Source organism: Accipiter gentilis, chromosome 20, assembly GCF_929443795.1.
Source record: "Accipiter gentilis chromosome 20, bAccGen1.1, whole genome shotgun sequence".
Classification (NCBI taxonomy): Eukaryota; Metazoa; Chordata; class Aves; order Accipitriformes; family Accipitridae; genus Astur; species Astur gentilis.
This window is the reverse complement of record NC_064899.1, coordinates 5,767,209-5,789,519: the sequence shown is the minus strand read 5'-3', so window position 1 is coordinate 5,789,519 and position 22,311 is coordinate 5,767,209.

The following is a 22,311-nucleotide window of genomic DNA, read 5'->3' as shown; positions in this document are numbered from 1 at the left end:
CACAGCTATCTTAACATCAGAAAAGGTGAATTGGTCATCACCTTGAAGAACGATCTATATGCAGTTTTGATGGAGCTTGGAAACTTGGAAGAGCTGAGAGGGAAAGATTTGTGTAGGTTAAGTCTAACATATTTAGAATGCTAACAGTGGCCTTTATTTCCAAAAAGGCCATTTTTCAAATTTACCACTGTCTGAATAAGACTAGTGCAGAGTGACAACCTTAATTCTTTTTTCTGTGCCACCTTTCTGTGACACTTCATTGAGCCTGAGATAGCTGAACTCATGGTTTCTGAGTGAACTTCACCTCTGTCCATAGTCTCTTCCAAGTTTCTCAAGGCTGAGATACTGTTCAATCCCTATCAAGGGAGTTCACATGATTTTATCTTTCTTATACCACGCCCTGAGTTCCAAATCTTATGTACAATAGCCATAAACATCTCAACCAATTTGACTTAACCTCAAATCATATCTTTCTCTGCAAACCCAGGGTAACCTATGTTGATGACATAATCAACATATTTAAAACAAAATTATTTCCAAAATAACTAAGGCCATGAGCATTGGAATAAATGGAGCTTGGTTTCCTCTTGACTCATATTCATCATTAACCATCATTGTCAATGGGATTCAGTGTCCAAGAATTGATGTGTACCAAATAAATGTTCTCTGTGCTGGAGAGTCTTTCTTTTTCTCTACAAACTAATTTTCTTCTGCTCCTCTTCCAGAATGGATTACCTAGTAGCTAACAAGGAATGCCCTCATACTGTTGCCTCTCTATCAGGTAACATTCCGAGAGAAGGGTCTTTCCTTTATTTACAGAAAATTTTCAAGGAATTTTTAGAAACTTTGTTATCTTTGAGGGCTATATTTCTAACAAATACAGATGAAATCAACTGACTAGAAATTTAACAGAGGCAGCAGGGGAATAACACACACACACAGACACATACACACTAGTGGAACTCTTTCTTCCACAGGAATTCAGTTTGATAATCCTTGATTTCATTGTTAAAATAATGAAAAGGACTAAATTCCTGTCTACCTTACTAGTACCTTATATACAGAGAAACTCTAGATTCTAAGACATCAACTTTTTCTTCACCAGCATTTTTTCTTGTCAGAAATTGACTGCTTTTTTATCTTTCACTGAAGTATCAAATAATTTAGAAACTGATTCCCCCCCCCCCCCCCCCCCCATAATCCCAAGTCTCTAACATGCTGGAGACACACATGCACATAAAATTGCCTTTGCAGTACCATCTTTACATCTTTTAAATTAAATGCCCCTGTTACTTTTCTTCATTTATCCTTTTAAATTTGATTATGATAATGCAAATATTATGAACTCAGTTACACAGGAAATGAAACTGAAATACCCTAGATTGTCCTAACAAGACATGGTTGAATACAGATTTAAAATCATTGTGTATCATAATTCATCATCTTATTGTTTCTTCTTCGCTTGACTGTGGCAGTTTTCCAAGCTGGCTTGACATTAGCCTTGCTCATCGTGTTATTTGCTATTGGCAACTTGAGCTGTCATGAAGGTGTAAAGAATGGTGATGTCCATGTAAACTTTTTTAATAAACTCAACATTACAATTGCCTTCAAGCTTCATTTATTCAGGCACTGCGGCAAGCATCTAAGCCTTGTTGATTAAAGAGCAACATGCTAGAGTTCAGCAAACTACCATCAATATGTAAGGATAGCAATCTATAAAGTCTTTTGCACATATAATATTACACACCTGTGGATATAATTCCTGTTTGTCTGGCAGAAGTATCCTTTGTTTGGAGCTTGTAAATAAGATTTTGAAAATCGTTACGAGAGAGAGCTATTTGCAAATCCAGTAAGATTCCTATGAATTCCAGGCATCGTATTCACTATGCTAATGACATTAGCACTGTTTATAATTTAGCTCAGTACAGAATGCGTGCTTGTTTTTATTTTATGAGCTTACAATCACATAGATCTAAACTGTTACATTACGTGTTTTCTTCTTCCCTTTTGTTTAGCTTTGTTTGTATACATGGAGGGAGCCATACAACAGCCTGTAAAGCTTTGTTTTTCTAAGTTTCTTCCTCACAGACTCTGAAGGCATTCTAAGGGGACTGTCTTGCTAACAAAATCTGTAAAACCTGCTTCTTAACAAGGCACATGTAAAAATGCTGGTAAAAGGGACGATATATGTTTTACCTTGACAATACCACTTCTCAATTTGATAAAAGCAAGACAGTGCACTTCCAATTGCCTTAAGTGCTGTGAATAACCACACAAAATAAGAAATATCACCTCTATACTTAGGTTCATTAAAAAAAAATAATAATCATTTTCTTTTATTAAAAATAAGAGTATCTGCAGATACACAAAAGCAGTGTTTCAAAGCCCATTGTTACATAAATCCTGTGTTGTGTAAAGCTTTCTGCACTGTAGGACAATCGGTGAGTGCAATAAAATGTTCTCTATCAATCTGTGTCATAGCCCATTGCTTGTTGTCTTGAGTATAGTGTATAAGCCAGCCAGAAGACAATCTTTTTTCCCTTAGAAAGATAACAGCAGCGATACAGACTGTGTATTGCAGCTGTCAGAAGTTCAAATAAAATGTGGATAGTAGATGTCACCTACCACATTTTGGGAGGAGATAGCAAATCCTTTCTAGTTATCTATGCTTTCTATGTCAATTTTCAAGATTCTAAAACTATTCAGGGACACATGTATGAGTCAATTTTTTCCTTCCCCATTGTACATTCCTGTTGTCATATATGTGTAACCCATATGCAGAATTTTATTTATGATAACATATTTGTGCCTGCAATCCTCATAGTTATGTTTGTAGTTTAGACACATTTTTTCTCATATTCTTATGGTTGTTGGCAAATGCAAAATCTTAAAAATGTCATATAATAGTGTCCAGAAATGCTGTACACTATCTCCAGCTGTTTAAATAGACCTAGAAGATACCACGCTTCTCCAGAGAATTACTTAAACTAACATTATTTTTCACTTAGGAGTCAGATATAGTCCATTCACTGCACCAGAACGGGAAGAATAAGGCAAGTTAATTCTGCAGTGGGTATTTAAAGTTTTATGAGATAAATAAATATTTTTGCTGATAACAATAGGGGAAAAAGGGAAATTATTTGCCTATATGCCTCACATTAAAGATGTGTAAAACAATACATACACTGATTGTTGTTACAAAGACCATTCAAGCTGTCGGTTTGTAGAATTTGATTTAGCAGGCTCAGTCACACAAGTGGAGCACTACTGAGGTGAACTCTGACTGTGTGCATCCATAAAAAGTTCATAGAAGTATATAAAAGCCAAATTCCTGCTTATGACAGAATCATACAGGAGTTAAATGGTAAATACTTGTACAGATAGAGAAGCTGTTTTGATTACAGTTCAGAAAATTAAGCTATGATCTAGTAAAATTAACTTTTCACATCCTGCATTAGTAGAAGAAAAAGAGAGCAGCCTTAAAATGGGAGGACTCTAAAATAAAATTTTCAAATTACTATGATACTCATCATTTTGATTATGTAAAATAAGAGAGAAAAAGGGTGAAAGAGGACAGCTACATACACAGAAAACGGTTAAGAGGCTTTGCATTCCAGGTAAATTTTACGAAAGCACTTTTGGACGTCCAGCTGCAGTATGTGATCTTCAAAAAGACAGGAAAGGATATTTACTCATAAGTCAATTTTAGACAAGAGGTACACTGTACTTCAACAGTTACACAGATCAGATGACTTGCTCATTGTGTGTGTCACTCAAAATGACTGTTGCACATGAAAAAAAAGAACTCCGAAATCATATATCAGCAGTCCTAAGTTCCCCCCAAAGCTAAAGATGGATGACTTTTTCAGACTGACAGAGATCAGTAAGATTTTTGAATTCTATGAGTGACTTCACCGGGGTCTGTATAGATAGCAACCTAGGGAAATGTCTGAGGATGACAGTAATTTCATCGAGGTCAGCGGAACACTTCTGAATTTGCTGAACTGGAGCCCTAAAAGACTTCATCCCAGCAATGTATTGCCAAGGTGATGCTTTTTGTAAGACCTTTTTTTTTGCAGTGCTTCTAAGGAATTCCTTTATGTTTACCTGTTTACTTTTCATCTAGGGCCTGACCCGGCACTTAGAACACATCATGCATAAACACTACAAAGGCTTGGTTAAATACAATTCTTCCCTTTGCTCTGAGTGATAGAAATCCCAAGCAGATTGCCTATACTTTTCAATTAACTTGAAAGCCATTCTGTTGACACCAGTCTGAGAGGCTTCTGTGCTCCTCAGGCAAGAAAGTATGAGCAAAGCATAACAACATTTTTCCCAGTAGCTGCTGATGAACTGCATGTCTTAGAGCTTCAACAGGCACAGAAAAACCTTTTGCAAAGGCCAAAGTCTATTCTTCATTTACAGGCTATGCTGACACAGCTTGGAATGAGAAATAAACCTAAGAATGCAGTAACATTAAATCTATACTTACAGCCTGTCAAGAGGGCAACTGTGGTTTATGTACAAACATTTCTCTATATTTATGTCTATATGCTTTATGAAGCTGCATTCAATGGAAGTATTACAGTACACAAATATTTTCTTTTTTTAAAAAATTATCCAAATTTTAATGCATTATTTTCAGTTATGAATCTCTGAGTAACGATGATTTGTGCAGAATCGAACCATGGGAGATGCATGAATTCATCTCAGTAAACATGTTTCCAGAAGCGTGGAATCAGTGGTATTTATTTCATAATTTAACATGTTTGGCATCCAGGATAGGATTCTTGTGTGTGGCTCACTTTTTATTGGTTAGTACTTGCTCCCGTGGACTTTTCAAGCCTGAATGCAATTCTTTGCAGGGAAAGGGTCAGGATTAAGAGAGCTATGTTTACATTCTGGTTTATTAGGAATCATATTCCTACCACAATTCAAGTGTGCCAAGAAGAGATCCACCATTTACTGACAGTTCCTCCTTAGTGCATGGGCATTCGGACCCCCATTTAAGAAGGATTCAATAGACAGTATGCTGCTAATACCATAAGCCCAAAGCCAGATATATCAAAGTTACAGAAGATGCAGCTTTAAGTAACAGTATGACACAGGCTCCAGTATCATTCCACCACCAACGGAGACTCCCTTTGTGAATGAATGAGGCTGAAGCCTTCTCCCCTTCAAAATGTCGGACTGTAACTGAAAGAAGAGCTGTTAAAATGGGAAAAAAAATAGCCTTTTTTTTTTTTTAAGTTTCTGTTATTAGGAACACATTTTAAATGACTAACGGGAAGTTAAGCAGGCTTTGTTAGTTTCATGCTGTGTAACCACCTACACAGGGAGAGGAACAAGGATGAAAGAGGTACTCATCTATGAAATACCTTTAATTCTAATTTGCTTTAAACTTACTTTGTAACGACCATAATTATCTTTGAATATTTATTGATCACTTCTAGTTTTGGTCAATAGGATTACAATACATTTTACAAGGAAATAAACTTTACAAGACATCTTGATTACGTCATCTCCACATTTCTGCTCCAAGTGGAGGCTGAACTAGATACAGAGGAGACCTGCTGCTTGCTGAGCAAAGGTACCAACACCGCTCCTCACTGTGTTGACTTCCCTGGGCTGTTTTCCTCCCTAGATGAACAGGCTGCTTTTAGGGCGACAACACTTTCTTGGGTGCGCTCGTGATGTGATAATGCAAATGTCAATATGTTCTTGCATGAAGGGTTTTCAATCACAACCTCGGGCAATCCTTGCGAGGGTTTTCTGAGCAGCGTGTTTCCCCACCTGCCCACCCTCTGCAACGCACTGCTGCCCGCATCAGCCGAAGAAGCCGAACATCCACCTTGAGCAGCCACAAATCACAGCCCAGGATATCTGCTTGAACTCGCACTCGTTTCATATGACCTTAATACGCTGAACCGTGAGCTGCGGCAGCTGAGGAACAGCCCCTGCCGCCCATTCTGCAGCCTGGGCTGCGACCGCGTAGCTGAGAGCTGGGAGTGACTGTCTCAGCTGGTGTGTGGCACCAATACCGCAGGAGTATCAACCGGTACGCCTAAATTCGTGATACCGTGGTTTGGTTCACCTGAGTTAATTGTGGCTTATTCAGATCAGCTCGCATGTTTTTTTGAAACAGTTCATTGAGCTCTAATTTTCTGATGTCAGCCTCTGTCCTAAAATTACATTCCTGGGTCATTAAAGCCCAAGAAGCTCAACAAGCTCTCCAAATAATTGAACAAGATAAAATTCCCTTTGTGAAAGTAAGAACTGCCTTTTTTCACTAATGAATTTGCTGCAGTAATAACAATAATGACAACAGGAATAAAATAGTCAAGAAAATGGCTTTCTGAAGAAAAACCTCCACAGCTACCAGATACCTTTTTCTCTTTACCTTTTTCAAAATAGTTTGAATTTTGCTAGAACAGCTAGCACAGAGCAGAGTGACTTTGATTTTCACTAAAAAGAATACTGCAGCCTTCAGAGCACCGGAAAGCTTCTGCACTTTAATCATTCTCCTCATATGCGGAAGCTTACTTTTTCCAAAGTTTGGAATCCAGCTCACTGAGAACAACATCAGGCCCAGCAAGGCAAAACCCATATAAGTCTTCTGTAGAACTATTCACTCTGTCCACTTAAACATTGGGTTACTTCTTACAAATAGCAAGTGAATAAAGATTTACCAGGAATAATAAGCCAAGGTCTTCTGCTTTATAGTGTAAGGATTTAGAGCACTTGAAGAAATTTCTAATTTTTACTAACAAGAACTTATCAACCTCTGTATGAAAAGTGACAGGTCCCTGCCATTATTGAGAATATCCACACCTGTAAAGAAATGGGGAAACACAATCACAGATTCTCTAGGAGACAATTAAAAACCACTCATCAATACGTGACACAGTACAGAATACATTAACAACTCGTTGCTGCTAGCTTACAGTTTGAGGAGACACCATAATAATCTGGTATTCAAATACATGACTGGGAAAGCTGTAGACAAAACATGTGTTATTCACTGTTTGTTTTCACAAACAAGCAGACCTTATTCCCCAAGAATCTTCACAGAAGGAAAAGGTGTTATATCGCTATGAGTATTACACAAGCATAAGTTCTTGTGTACCTGCATATGCAGAAAACTTTCCTACAATTCACAGGTGCCAAAGTAATGCTGAAGAAAGTATTCTTACTACCATCTTGGAAACAGATCATGAATTCAGAAATAAATTAGTCAGGTTGGTGTAAGAAATAATTTATTACTTTTGAACAATCCAGCAAGAAAATGTTTGTCAGAAGCTAATTGAGAAGGTGAAGTTTCCTTGGTTTGCTTTTTCTGTAAGATAAATTGTTAAACAAAATATCAAGATTGTGTATATATAGATTTGTTCATTTATTCTTTGTAAACAGCTATGTGTTGAATACAAAATTTATTGAGAATAGTTTACAAAGGTGTACCTGGGAGACGTGTGTGGAAAATACACATTTTTTTTTTTAAAACAACAAGAAGAGTTACAGAAACCGATAATATATTTTCAACTAGAACTGGCAGGTTTTTTTTCAGATGATGCATTTTATTATCCTTTCTGGATGCTTCAGGGAGCTAGGGAAGTATGCTTTTAGTGAAAAATGTATAGGAAAACAAAAAAACACATTTCCATAAAAGAAAGAAATGAAAAAAAGGCATGCCCTGCCCTGCTCTGTGGAATTAATGTGCCTGTGTGTATTTTACTGTCATGTCTATTTGCTTCCCAGATATTATCAGAAATAATTTTTACCCTTAAAAGTAAAATCAATAATAAGCCATAAATAAAGCAGGGATAATTGCTTGTAAATAGATTTTGCATTTGAACTTTTCCTTCTAGCTTCACTTTTATCCACTTTCTCTTTTTTAAGTCCCATAAGGAACAAGAACACAAAATTACGTAGCATTTATTTTAACACTGTATGCAAGGTCTGCTACATGCTTCAGTCAGACAGTTGCAGAATACGGAACTGAAGTCCAGCATTGCAAGCAAGATCTGGGAAAGGTGAGAAAAAATGAGTGGGACAGAGAGAGCCCTTCCACACACGCTCAGAATCCAGGCAATCACCAGCCCTTGATCTCTCACAGTTGCAGGTCTCATTTTACCTCTCTTAACATGCAGAGATCTTTGAAAATGGACCATCTCTTTCTGTCAGAAGATGTGCTGCATCCCCCCCCCCCCACGGAAATCTCTGACTGTTTGGAGAGCTTCTCTAGAAATACACTGGCAGTAACTAGCTTAGGCATGGAAGCAGGATAGGATTTGGATTTCATACAGAGAAACAGCAAAATAGCTTTGTTTTCCTGAAGTTTTATCTTTTTTTCCTCTTATGTGGCCATAGTGAAATAGAGAATTAAAGGGAAGCTTACTAATTTGAAGCCTCCAGAATGCTGGTCTTCAAGAAGAACGCTGGAATCACAAGATTCAGGATAAGGTTGTAAGATCTGACAACACTGATTGTGGTACACAAAAGAAATAAGCGAGAACTTGTTATTTTTAGTGAAGAAGTAATGGAATTTTTTTAGCTTTGTTTCCATGGGAAGTATGATGGAAAAAACCCCATAGCTTTATAACTATATGTCCTCAACAGGTTCAGCATCTTTCAAAAACCTCAAGAAAAAAAAAAAAAAAAAAGCTTTTGACTGTGCCTTAAAACATCTACAGGGAAGAGTGTCCAAAAATATTGCTCTAGTCCCCAAAATCAATTTCTCAAAAGTCAACACATAAAAAAGGTGTTCAAGATTCAAAACTTGAAAAAAACCCCAAATACACTGTTTATTTTAACACTCTTTACAGTTCAGAATTCAAATGTTGAACAAGAGCAGACACATCCTCTGATTATAATATTTAGACATTTGAGTCAGTTTAGGTAATAGTGGTGGCCATGCTACTTTTCTCTGGTAGTAAGTTAAAATAATGTCAGAAAGCACTTGGAGGGCAGTAGTCTTTCCTCCCTCCTCAGCACAGGGTGTAGGCAGGGAAGGAAGATGCTTTTCTTACCAGTTTCAGTCCCGTTTGAGGAGGCTGTACTGACTATTTTTTTCCTCAGCTTTTCATTTAACAACAATTTGGATAAATCTGTTTGTACGATATCTCTTGTACTTTAAAGGACGTGTCCAGCAGATTTGTGGGCAACATGCTATGTAGGCAGAAAGGAAAGGGTTACGTATTAGGTAACCGACTTTAATGTTGGAAAACATTTGCTGTCTGGGCTGCATTCCGTACAGTAAAAAGTAAGATTTGGAGGCAGTTTGTGGTACTTGACCTCAGATCTAGACCACAGTCTCCCTGCACTTATGTTTGTGCAGACATAGCCCTGTGTGTACAGTTGTCTCTGCCCCTGAGCTCTTTCCACTAACTTTTTTAATTGATTAATTGCTTGAGAAAAAAAGGTATCAAACAAAGTTATGGTGTCTGGGTTTTTTTCTGAAAATAAGAGGTAAGCAGAGGAGAAAGACTTCATGTGTCTGCTTGATTGTAGAGCTGCTGCATGATCTCATTATTAGCCACAGAGGGTCCTACAGAGTGTGTGGATACATACTGCAACTGCAGAGGAACATTTTATATAAAGCATGCTGCAATTTCTGATTATTTTTGCTCATAATTTCACATTGCTTTGAGGAAAATATGTTTAATTAGTTTTGGGACTAGGAAATGAGAGCGTGTATCTGTACAGAAGAAGAGTTTAACTTTTTTATTTCTGGAGTACACAAGTGTGAGATACAGGTGAGGATTCAGTTTATATATAAGTTATGGTAACAAAGACAGATCTCTTTTATGCATTGGTCTTCAAAATAGAAATATTCAGCCTCACTTAAATACCAGAAGCAGTCCAGTTGTAGTAGCACAGAACTTGATGAAGGCACATTTATTCTAGTAGCCTCCTGCTGCATTACATCAAATAACTTCTGACTCCATTTAGGCACCATGTGATGAAAAGTGAAAGCATTTTGCTGTCTGTCCTTGCACATTTTTGTCCTTGAAACTATGAGAATATCCAGTTTTGGTTTTGTTTTGCTTATTATTCTTCAAAGGTTGAAGGAAAACATAGTCTCTGTATTGGCAAGAGTTATCAGCAGAGCTCCATGTAAATAGTTGATCTATAAAATGCGTGGAAATCACATAGGAAGTGCTCAAATTTGGGAAAGACAATGAGTTGCATAGCTTTCTATTTTTTAAATTTACTTCCTCTTCCAGAATAAATTTTGAATTTGAATTGTGAGGCGGTTCAAACTGAAAAAGCAGTATGTCAGCAATATTTTCTCTCCAAAAATAACCACCAACTTAATTAGAAACTATTTGGTTTGTAGCCATTGAAGGGATAAACTTACTGCCATTCAAACATGCACTATACGTTTTAGACAGCAGACGTAGTCTGAATATAGTTACACTCAGCTTATAAAATATTTTGCTTCAAATTCTGTTGTAATTATGTTTTAAGGATGGTAGTGACAACCCATGAGTTTTCTCACTTTTACCCTTCTGATTCTCTCCTCCATCCTAATGCGGGGGGAGTGAGCGAGCAGCTGGATGGGGCTGAGCTGCTGGACAGGGTTAAACCGCAACAATATACTTGAGTCATTTCCATAATTTCTATTCATTAGTTAAATGAGACACTGCCTTTCACTTCTAAACTTATCAGAGGGCGTGTAAAATTCACTACCTTTCCCCAGACAAATTAGAATAACAGGAGACAAGGACGGGTATCAACTGCTCTAGTGATTTCCTGGTGTCCGGGCTAAGTCAGCTTTGGCTTTGGATGGAAGAGGCAATACCGTGTCTGCAACAAAGAATTGGAAGTAAAGTGGCTTGCCTTAGAAGTTTCTGAAGAGCATGCATTCTTCCACAAAGACCACAAGATCGCAAAACCACGTAGACATTGTAACACAAGAAACCACAACGGAGAGTTACAAAAGGAAGAGGTGGCAAATCTGAAAGACAAGCAGATCTATATGGGATATACACATACATACAAAGGATATGCATCTTTTCAAAACCAGCAAAGTAAACGAGCACTTTCTGCTCCATTGAGCATGCATCAAATTGTGCAGCCATGGAGAAGAATAACTGGGAAAATATTGATGTTAGCTCCTGTGTTTGACACATCAGTAAGCTATCTTGTTACTTCTACAAACAGTGTGCATTGCATTTTTTAGTCTTTTGAGATTTGTACTGAAATGTGAGTTTTTAAAACAGACTGTGAAGGAAAGCCTGGCTGGATAGGGCAATTTGGCACTAAGATAGATGCCGCCTTCTTTCCTTTTTTTTTTTTTTTTTTTTTTTTTTTTTTCTTTTTCCTTAAATGAGCATTGATTCCATTTTCTGTATGTGGAAAGAAAAGACTTTATTCATATCTTGTTCAAATTTTAACTTGGAAAGTTAAAAGTTAACGATTTTCCTCTCAGTAAAATTTTATGATGTTATTTTAGTGTCTATGTAAGTATGTCTTTTGAAATTGATATAAAAAGGAGATTTTGTATTTATGTATCTTTTGATTTTAGAATTTGTCCAAAGTGGATTTACCAAAGAAAAACATAAGCTATTTACATTAAAGCCCAGTATTGACATGAGAACAAATAGAAATATATGAAAAAAAACCCAAAAAATAACTTAAGGGTCAGAAGTTCCCCCATCTGTAGAACAACTAATGTTTGGAAGAGTTCTTCATTTGGAACAGTCGGTGCAAACCGTCTGACTAGGTTAGAAGTGGAGGTTGCTAAGCTTGTGAACAAAAGTACATTAGCTAAACGAGGAAGTAACTGGTGTCTGGGGTTGTCCACTTCTCATCATAGGGCATTCGATAACGCATTGTAGTGCAGAGATCTTGAATATTTCAAGTTCAGCAAATTGCCATTAAATCTAAAGCAGTTTCAGTACAATTCTACCTGGAGTCCTCATGTTTCTGCTATAAAGTGTGTTCCCAGCTATAGATAGGACTATAGCCCAACTTGCTTCAGAAATAATACCTTTTAGCAGAAAAAAAGAGATTCAAACCCAAATAAATGGCCACAGGTTTTCAAGAGAGTAACTTGGCACAAAGTAAATGGATCTATGATGAATTTCAGACTTTCATGATTGGTGAGGTAGGAGGATCACAAATCATACTTGTTGCCTGAGCATTGTTGCACATCAGCTGAGAATATTTTTAGTCTGTTCTTGGATGAGCTCTTAAGAGGTGGGCACAGCTATCCCAACATTAAGGCAACTGACACTTTAAAGTACAGTGACACGTTATTGACCAATTGCTTAGTGTTGTCATAATCACCAAACAAAATTCTCCCTGGAGTTATTCCAGCGTCTGCTAAAAATAAGCAAAACAATGGTTGAGGGAGTTTGAGTACAAGTTCTTTGGTCCTTTTGCCATTCTTTGATGCTAGGTCAAGACCTTCCTTGTTTTGTTTACCACAATGCTCTTCTGCCCTCACCAGTCACTTTCTGTGTTTCTAGATGATATGTAGAACTACTCCCTTCCATCCAAACAGAAACATTATCATGTCTGCCATGAGCAGTCAACCCTCTCTTCATGTTTCCTCATTCATGCTTGTTGCAGTTTTCAATATGGCTCAGTCTAGTTTATGTTATTGCTGAGTTAGGTTAAATGCAAATGCTGCATCCTCATTTACAAAGTCAATACCTTCTGAGTTCCTTGTGACTACCTTTCCAGGGCGTAGAACCCAATCTAAACAACAGTGCTACCCACTGCCTCTGCAAAACACATTGCAACTCAGGGTGCACTGAAAAAAAACCAACAACCCTGGGATTTCTCAGAGAGCAGTCAGAAACTGTAAACATCATACAAAACTGGATCTTCAATTTTCACATAGACAGCTATTAGATGAGGAATGATTGCAGCAAAATTTACATCATTACACTTGTATGAAACCAACAGATTAACCACCTTAAAGAAAAATCAAACAGTACAACATTTACACTGTCAACTGGGAACAAGACCAAGCCTTTAAATTTTCATCTTGTTTTTATTTAATATTCCGTTTTGCTAAACCTTCAGTTTCTATTGTCTTTGTTTCTGTTTCTGTCACCATGCTTAGTATAAGTTTGGATTTCATGTTGAATTAGTAGCCCTGACTCAGTTGTACCCACGGCTTTGCTGGACAGTAAGAAACTCTAAACCGGCTGTCTTTAAATGTGAGATATAAAGTAATGATACAAGAAAAACAGTTGGTGAAGCTCTCTGTATTCTAGAAGACTTTGTCAAATTAAAGAGTTAAGAGTCATTAAAGAAATTTAAAGCAGACAAAGAGTTTGATGCCTTCAGACAAATCTTTAGAAGGGAAATCTAAGCATCTTTGAACTGCAGAACATCACAGCAAAATTCAGGCTCAATAAAGATCCCGGAGATTCTGCTCAGAAGCTTAGAAATACCAATGCCAGTTTTCATTTCTGATGCTTCCATCTGCTTTTTATGTTATTTTTGGCCATTTAAATGATTTGCATAATTACAATTATTGTGAAAGAGCCTAATGCAGTGATTTGATGGTTATAAAATGTCATGGAGTTGGATTAATGATAGATTAGAAAAGTCAAATTTAGTGTATTCTTCAAAGGCTGAATACACCTCAGTATTTCTCAGTGTCTTTGCTCTTTATTATGGCAAATCAAATGAAACTTTTCATATAGCAATCAGACCTCTTGACAATCAAGTTTTGTAGATGTTTTCAGCAAATTGAAAGAACTTGTATTTACTTCACATCAAATAAAAATTGGATTCAATTTCACTTTTCATGTGGTTGACACTAACACAAATAGAAAATAATTCAGCAAATGGCTAAATTAAATAGTTGGCAAAATTAGATAAGGTTAATGATCTGTTTTAGCCCGACGTTTAATGTGCCTGCTGAGACTACTTTTCACAGGAATTTATAGGGCATTTATTGTATATACAGTAAGACATAAACCAAACTCATTAATAGCCTACAAGAAAAACAAGCTTTATTTTTGAGCGTTAAATATAGCTACTTATAGCAGCAGCAAATGTAAAAGTATTTGAATGAAAAACAGTCAGACCTCAGGTTTGTTTGAATAATATATTATTACTCATTTGCGTAGATCATAGTTATGGGTTCTTGTTTGCATTTTAACAAATATGGATCCCACTAGAGTAATAAATAGTGACAAGTTTATTCACAAAGTGCAACTAAATTATGTTTATTATGAATTTTTTTATTTCTTCTTGGAAATATGGGTTATAAAGCTAAAATGCATATATTTTCAACAGCCAGTCTCAATTTATGGTCGTTTACATCACAAGGTACACCTTGATATATTTTCTTGGATTTCATAAACATTTTATAGATCATTTCTTGAAGTAAACATGTTAAAATAATACACAGCACTTAACATAATTCACACTAATTTTTACAGACTTTCTTAGTTGTGTCCAAAGACGTATTTATACTATGATAATTTAACTATTGTTAAAATAGCTTAAAGAAATTGTACAATGCAATAATAATGATGCATTTTAACAATGAATTTTTCTTGCCCTTTTTTTGTGAATATGTCCAGGTTCTTAATTGCTGCTAACAAGAATACAGGATTTTAAACAGTCTTCATCTACTTTACCAACCACCTGAAAAAAAATTTAGACTTAAAATTTTCTACCTGACTCTAATATCATCAAGTACATTTCAACTGACTTGACACTCTTAGAAATGGCTTGCCATGAAATCTTTATGGGTCACCAAGCATTTATATAAAACCACTCTCCTTCAAATCCTAATTCCAGTATCTTTGCATTCAGTTCAGCCCTTTACAATAACCTCACAGGGCTATGGACCTTTTGGATCACACACACACACATATATATATATATACACACACACATTCACATATGCATACATCATATACATATACATGTACTTACATATATATACACACACGTTCATATATACATATGCCTACACATGCACATACATATATACACGCATATACTCATATATATATATATATATATATATGCTGACCAAAAATCACTCGGGAAAGGGACATGATAAAAGAGAGCAACTTTCTGAGTATTTGTGATTGGGACTTCATAAAGTCCTGGTTACAAATTTCAGTTTCGTATTTGTAATTGGGACTTTCAATGGGCACAAACTGAAGCAAAGGAGGTTCCTTCTGTATATCAGAATACACTTTTTTACTGTGAGGGTGACCGAGCACTGGCACAGGTTGCCCAGAGAGGTTGTGGAGTCTCCATCTTTGAAGACATTCAAAAGCTGCCTGGGCATGGTCCTGGGGAACTGCCTCTAGGTGGAACAGCAGTTGGACCAGATGACCTCCAGAGGTGCCTTCCAATCTCAACCATTCCGTGACTCTGTGATAAAAACCCGTTTGATAGCTAGTCTTAAAACAGCGCCTTCCTAACCTCTTAATTTCATAGTTCTCTAATTTATGCTTATGAGTCATGGTGTAGTGTTGTCCTCCGCAGAGTCTTCAGATCAAAAGGAACTGTGGACATTTCCTAGTGTCAGTCTCCTCCCGCAGTGTTTCCATCACAAAGACCACTGGTCCTGTTAGGAGTCAGCACACCTGAAGAGAAAAAAAAGATTCCAGCTTGGCTGGTAAAGGCCTCAACAGTTTGGCAACTATTAAAAATCCTTTTTCCTACGTCCTTTAGCATTCTCTTACCTCACTTTCACTCTCCTAATCCACCTTAAATAGAGTTCATTTAAGGAATGATTTAAGAGCATGCATTAACTGTAGTTTACATCCAGAACAAAACCCAGTGTAAAAAAATACACACACACACACACACCCCCCCCATATAAACAAAGGCAAACATGGTAAACAAACACCTCTTAACTCTATGGAAATGCGTATCAGGCAGTCCAGCAAGATGAGAAGGTAGTACCTCTGGGAAACTTCTGTTTAGTGACCAAGCATGAATAGTAGGATAAATGATGAAATGGTACATTCTGCAACATTTCAGTTGGCTAAAAATCATATTTATTGCCTGGTCTTTTTAAATAAAATTTATTTTATGATGGTGCTTATGAAAAATAAAACAAGTACTAAAGAAAATGGCCATAAAAGAACAAATGTTTGGAACTTTGCTAGTCTTCTCAGGCAGGTTACATTTTATTTCAGTTTACAGTGTTTGTAATGCTCAGATATTACAAGCTCCGTGTCAAAGGAATATTTAAATAAACATGACCCAAATAGATAATACTTTTTTCTCTAAAGTTAAAATATGAATCAGGCCAATACCTACCAGAAAATGAAATAGAAGAGATCTATACCTGTCCACAGAATTCACAGCAAGTATTCATCAGACTATATATTAACTCTTTTCTTACTACTGTTTTTTTAACGTACCCATGAAACATTATCTGTAGGCATTAACTATGCTGAGAAGTGTATTAACAGGATGTAGTACATTATCTGATGCTCTAACTGCAAAATTACTGTGTGCAGATCATGTGAAAAACATCCCTACTCATTCATTGTCAATCTTCTGTGAGGTAAACAGAGCGAATAATTGTATTCGTGATTCTTAATAGCACACTATTTCTTTGTGTTTATGGAAAATATCTGACTTGTGAATTTTGGAGCATTCGAACCAAACCTTTCTTTCAGTTGCAGGATGCTGTGTGAACCTCACATATATTAAAAAAGAAATGGCTTTAAACTCTCTGGAATGCGATCCTTCTACCAAACCTCACACCCATTCCCAGTTTTCTTACATTTTTATCTGAAATGATACAGTAAAATAGTATTTTCAACTTTTCAACATAAATACAACCTGACAATTTGAAGGGAACACTACGCACCTGTAAAGAATGCTTGTTTTGGAGATTTCTAAAGATAACCGGGTAGCACTTCAATCATCTAGAGGTTTTCCATGTTGTCTGTAATTCTGAGGGAGTGTACGTGTGAGCTCGGAGAGGTTTTCTGAAAGTTGATGTCAGGTTGCCTAGAACACAATGTTATCTTACTTCATAGAACACCCAATATAGATCCTATTATAGTTGCTGAGGTATGTCACACTGCTTTTACTATAAATAAATAAAGTATTATCACACAGAAGTCATGAAGAAAAGTGAAAACAAATTCTTTTGTTAGTAAATATGAAGGAGAGAAGAATGTCTCTGCACCAAATTCAGGATCACGTCTACGTACTCCTTTAGAGTCATGCATGTCTCATTACACTGGAGTCAGCGAGTGATATCTGATGCATGATGAACATTGGTCCATGAGTAGCCCAGTTAAGCAGCCGTGATCACTTGTCATATAAAATAGAAACAAATGTGAGGAGGATTTTCAAAATCTGACATCTAGGTATAAGTATTTTAGCTTACTAGATCTATTACAGAAATCCAAGGACATAATAAAAAAATTAAAGTAAAGGCATCATTTTCCACAAGATTTTTCATAAATAGTAATAAATGAATAAGTAATATCACAGTATACTTTGTGAAATATTATTATTATTATTTGAGGGCCATGATTAGCCTCAAGATTGAAAAATAACAAGGACTGATTGTAACAACTAATTTTCCAATAACAGTGTTCTGTATTTTCAGAGCAATGGTGAAAATAACTATACTTTCCCAAGAAGAAAGTTAATGAAAAGCGTTCCCTGTACTCAAGAGATTTCCGAGACCTTTTTAGGGTTTACTAAGTACGGTATTGCAGCATTTTACATTTTATTTTACTAGTCATTGATGTCTAGTGCTTTAAGTGGTTACTTTACTCCAGAAACTAGAGGTCAAGAGTAAATCAACACCTCAGGTTTTGTATTTAATCAGTGCCAGCTGTTCAGTTCCTTACTGTTCAAACTGAGAAAACTGCACCGCCTTCTCAGCTGATGGAAATCTGAAGACCTCTCTTTACATCACTGGGGAAATACTAATCTACACCACTTTAAGAGATGGATGCCATTTACCATCCCTTTTTATATCTTCACGGTTCAGCATTTACAGCAGAACTAAATGAGAGAAGAACCTCTGGAAGGCTTCCACTGAACATAAAAAGGAGAGTTAAATCTTCACAAAGGAGATCTTATGGAGTGATCACTGGAGGTGATTAAATAGTATTTAATTTTGTACCTCCTTAGGAAGCATTTCCAAATCTAGTTCTTACAACTGGTAAAGCTTAAATTATTTTTTGAAAGGTATCTATAAATGTTTAACAAATCCCTGAAAAACAGTAGGTTTTCTCATGTATATATTTGAAAGTTGACAATAGTTACTCATGTTATTTGCTTTTCATTCTTTTCCTTAGTTTGCTGATCAAAATTACTTACAAAGGAAATCAAAAGTATAGAATATATATATTTTTCAGCTATAGAACAATTACATAGACATGTGAAAATAAATAAATAAATACTTGACGTGAAATTTTTCTCAGGGGAAAAAGTGTAATTCATTTTGCTAGTGTAGTGCCTACCAGACTAAAAAAACCCTACAGCCTGGTTCCTCTCTGAGAAAAGATAAAAATCAACACAAAGTGCAGCCATTGGTGAGTATATTAAGATCAAATATAACAGGATCAAGGTAGAGCTCTCCTGTTCACTAAACATTTGTGAACATATAGCCTCACTATGCTGATACCACCTGCTAACTACATATTGTTCTGTGCTGCGTGTTTTAGAAGAAGTTTGCTTTTTTCCCAAATATCTTTTCTTGGAAATTGTACAAGGTCATAAAATTTTTCTTTGGTGAAGTGCAAAATGAACCAGAGAGTGATTATAAAGAGACAGCTCTGTATTAACTGAAATCCTGTAACCGAACAAAATAATGGCTTATACAAACGGAACAATATGGTGAATAATTCCCATATAGAGTCACATGAATTCAGTCTGTGTTGCAAGTGACAAATTAAAGTTCTTTGGCACGAGAAGCCTCTTTCACATTTTTTTGTGCAGTGAGATTATCTTTAGAAAGACAGGATCTATGAAGAGTGACTAGCCTTTCAAATGCTTCCCCGAGTTCTGACAGCTTTCAGTCCTGATATTTTTTCTCTGAGTTCTTTAACTGACTTGTCAGTTCCCTGGCTCTTGGCAGGTGGATGCTCATACACTCATCAGCGAGTCTTTGGCATCCCATTTCTCCCTGCCCCTGTCAATAATCACTCCTAAGCTTGGCAGATACTGCTGATTTCTCCTTTACTCCTTTACTGCTGATTTGCTCGCTTTAAAATAGCTGTTCTCATTTCTGTGTCTGGAACATGTTGCGTTTTGTTTAGTGCTCTTCTCCGTAGCAGAGGAATCCTCTCCTCTCCCCTTATGTCATTCCCTGCTAATGTCTCTCCTCTACTGCCTTGCTCTAATGAGCTATTTAGTTTCTTGATGTGTGATGACTGTCACTATCAATGTTTCCAGTTCTTATCAGTATGCCGATTCCTGAAGACTCACACACGATCGTGAGAACTCACTTTTAAATACGAGCGGCTGGCTGGTTGCAGAAGAATATACGTACTGTCTGTATTTTCAAATGTCCTGGAAATCTACATGTACCTGAGTGGCTGTTGGCCTTAAAAATTTACAATAGACACAATATTCTTTAAACTAAAAATTGTAATGATCTTTGAAACCCAGACTGTGTGTCTACAGAATTTTCCGAATTTCAGAAATGTTTACACCTCTCAAGGCATGTAATCAACACAGATTTTATTAGGGATCCCTATCATTTTATAGCTTTTTAATTCTTTTATGCAGGCTCTTCTAAAATTGAAACAATAATATATTAAATGCTACATTTATTAATTGAACTGGGGACTGATGTGATGTTCACAAAAATAGATTGGAGAATCACAAAACTCAGTGGGGAAAGTGGATGTTCTTCACCTTGAGAAAGAGATTGGATATGGTTGTCTGCACTCACAGAGTGACTGTTCTGGGCCTTCTAATATGGCTTTCTTTTACAGGTAATTTAGAAACATCTAAGTTTTCCATAAGGTATAATTATAAGCAAGAAGCAGTATTTCCTTATCATCAAGTCTGAGAGCTATTTTCTAAATTATCTTTCAACTTCAGCCAGGCTCAGTAGGTCAGAGTCCCCCACACGCAAGCTGATATTATTGGAAATCAGAAGCAACTAGCTGGTGCAGCAGTTATTTAATGAAAAAAATTCAAAGAAGAGGACTGTAAATGGTAAAAATCAGGAAAAGAACTCACTTGATATTGGGTGTTGCCCAGTTAATCTATGTCACTGAATTTCTCTCTCTAATGAAATGCTGTTCATTAAACAAATTGATTTGTGTTTTAAGAGGGCAAAATGAATTCACTGAGCACCAGAAGTTTTAGATCAATTTTCCCATATTCCTGTGTGGTGAATGAGGTCAGTGTATTATTATGGACCCATAAAATTGAAAAATGGCCAACCTGTCTTCAGATCCCTGACAAAGAATTTAACAGGTAATTAGCTTACTAAGCTTCTTACTGATGGTTGTGCTTCCCTGTGACTTCTAATATTTATGTTTTGAGCTGATCTTATAATATTTCACTTTTCTTTGTACAAAATAGTTTCTTTTGTATTTGTTGTACATGAATGGTATGAATTCATGTATATGAACTTGAAGGAGAGGTTTGCAGCTGTGCATCTCTACAAAGTTTTCTTATCTATTATTTAGGTATACTCACTTGAAGTGATGTGTTTTCCAAAAGTACTGAAGACCCACTATTTCCATTTGAGTCAAATACTTCTGTGAAACCTACGCATTGCTCAGAAACAGACTCTCACATCACTCCCAAATCCAAGTGATAAAGGCAGCACTTATTAAAACATTTATGAAAAATCCACCTGTTGCTTTAGTATATGTGAATAGCAAAGAACTGAGCTGTTTATATTTTTTTATTTTAATTTGTGAAAATACTTGGATATCAAACAGGCTTGTTACTTATTTCACTGTGCAAGACACTGAAGTTTCCTTTTATTTACATAGGCTTTTACTGGATAGGGAGTACTCAGATCCTAAATTTGGGAACATTGGTCTTCAATATCTGCTATCTAACTTTTTCTCTAAATATCAAGACATTATAGTATACATGTACAGATTCACTATGCGTAGAAAAAACTAATTTCAAAGTAGGGCTGAGAGAATATTAAAAATTTTCCTGCCTTTTTCAGACATTCAGTTGCCAAGCTTCAGCTTCCAACAACTCACAATTTCACTGTGCTTCACAAAGATTTCATCGTGTTGCTTTTTACTGTAATTACAGTATGTTCTTTACATTAATTTTTATAGTAATTGTTTTCATTAATTTAGTATTTATATTAATTCCTCAGAAATTGGGGGGGGGGGGGGATAGAATGTGATGTAATGAAAGGATCTTCTTACACTGCAAGTTTTCCACCTGAGTAGAGGACAACTGTTACTTTGCATTAATGGACTAATCCTCCATTTCCCACCAGCAACTGCAACTTTAACAGCATATTAACAAGGTGCATTTCTTTCAAAAAAAAGCATAAGCAGTATGTACTGTTCTTATCTAGATGAACATAGAATCATAGAATCATTTATCTTGGAAAAACCCTTAAGATAATCAAATCCAACTGTTAACCTAACACTGCCAAGTCCACCACTAACCATGACCCTAAGTGCTTCATCTACACGTCTTTTAAATACCTCCAGGGTTAGTGACTCAACCACTTCCCCGGGGAAGCCTGTTCCAATGCCTGACAACCCTTTCAGCAAAAAAACTTTTCCTAACATCCAATCTAAACCTCCCCTGGTGCAACTTGAGGCCATTTCTTCTCATCCTATTGCTTGTTACTTGTGCGAAGAGACCGACCCCCACCTCACTACAACCTCCTTCCAGGTAGTTGTAGAGAGCAATAAGTCTCCCCTCAGCCTCCTTTTCTCCAGGCTAAACAACCCCAGTTCCCTCAGCCGCTCCTCAGAAGACTTGTGCTCCAGGCCCCTCACCAACTTCTTTGCTCTTCTTTTATCCTCAGTGGAATTCTCTAGTCTTTGTAGTTTTCATCCAAGAAAAAATAGTTATTTCTCAAGGCATGCCAGACTGGTGCCATTATTGAAGACAGTAAATTTTCATGGAGCTTTTTAGCACTGTCGTGGTTTAACCCCAGCCGGCAAGTAAGCACCATGCAGCCACTCGGTCACTCCCCCCCGGCCCCGCCCCAGTGGGATGGGGGAGAGAATCTGGGAAAAGTAAAGTAAAACTCATGGGTTGAGATAAAGACAGCTTAATAGGACAGGAAAGGAAGGGCGGAGGGGGGGGGGAGAATGTACGAAGCAAACGATGCACAATACAATTGCTCACCACCTGCTGACCAGTGCCCAGCCAGTCCCTGAGCCATGGTGC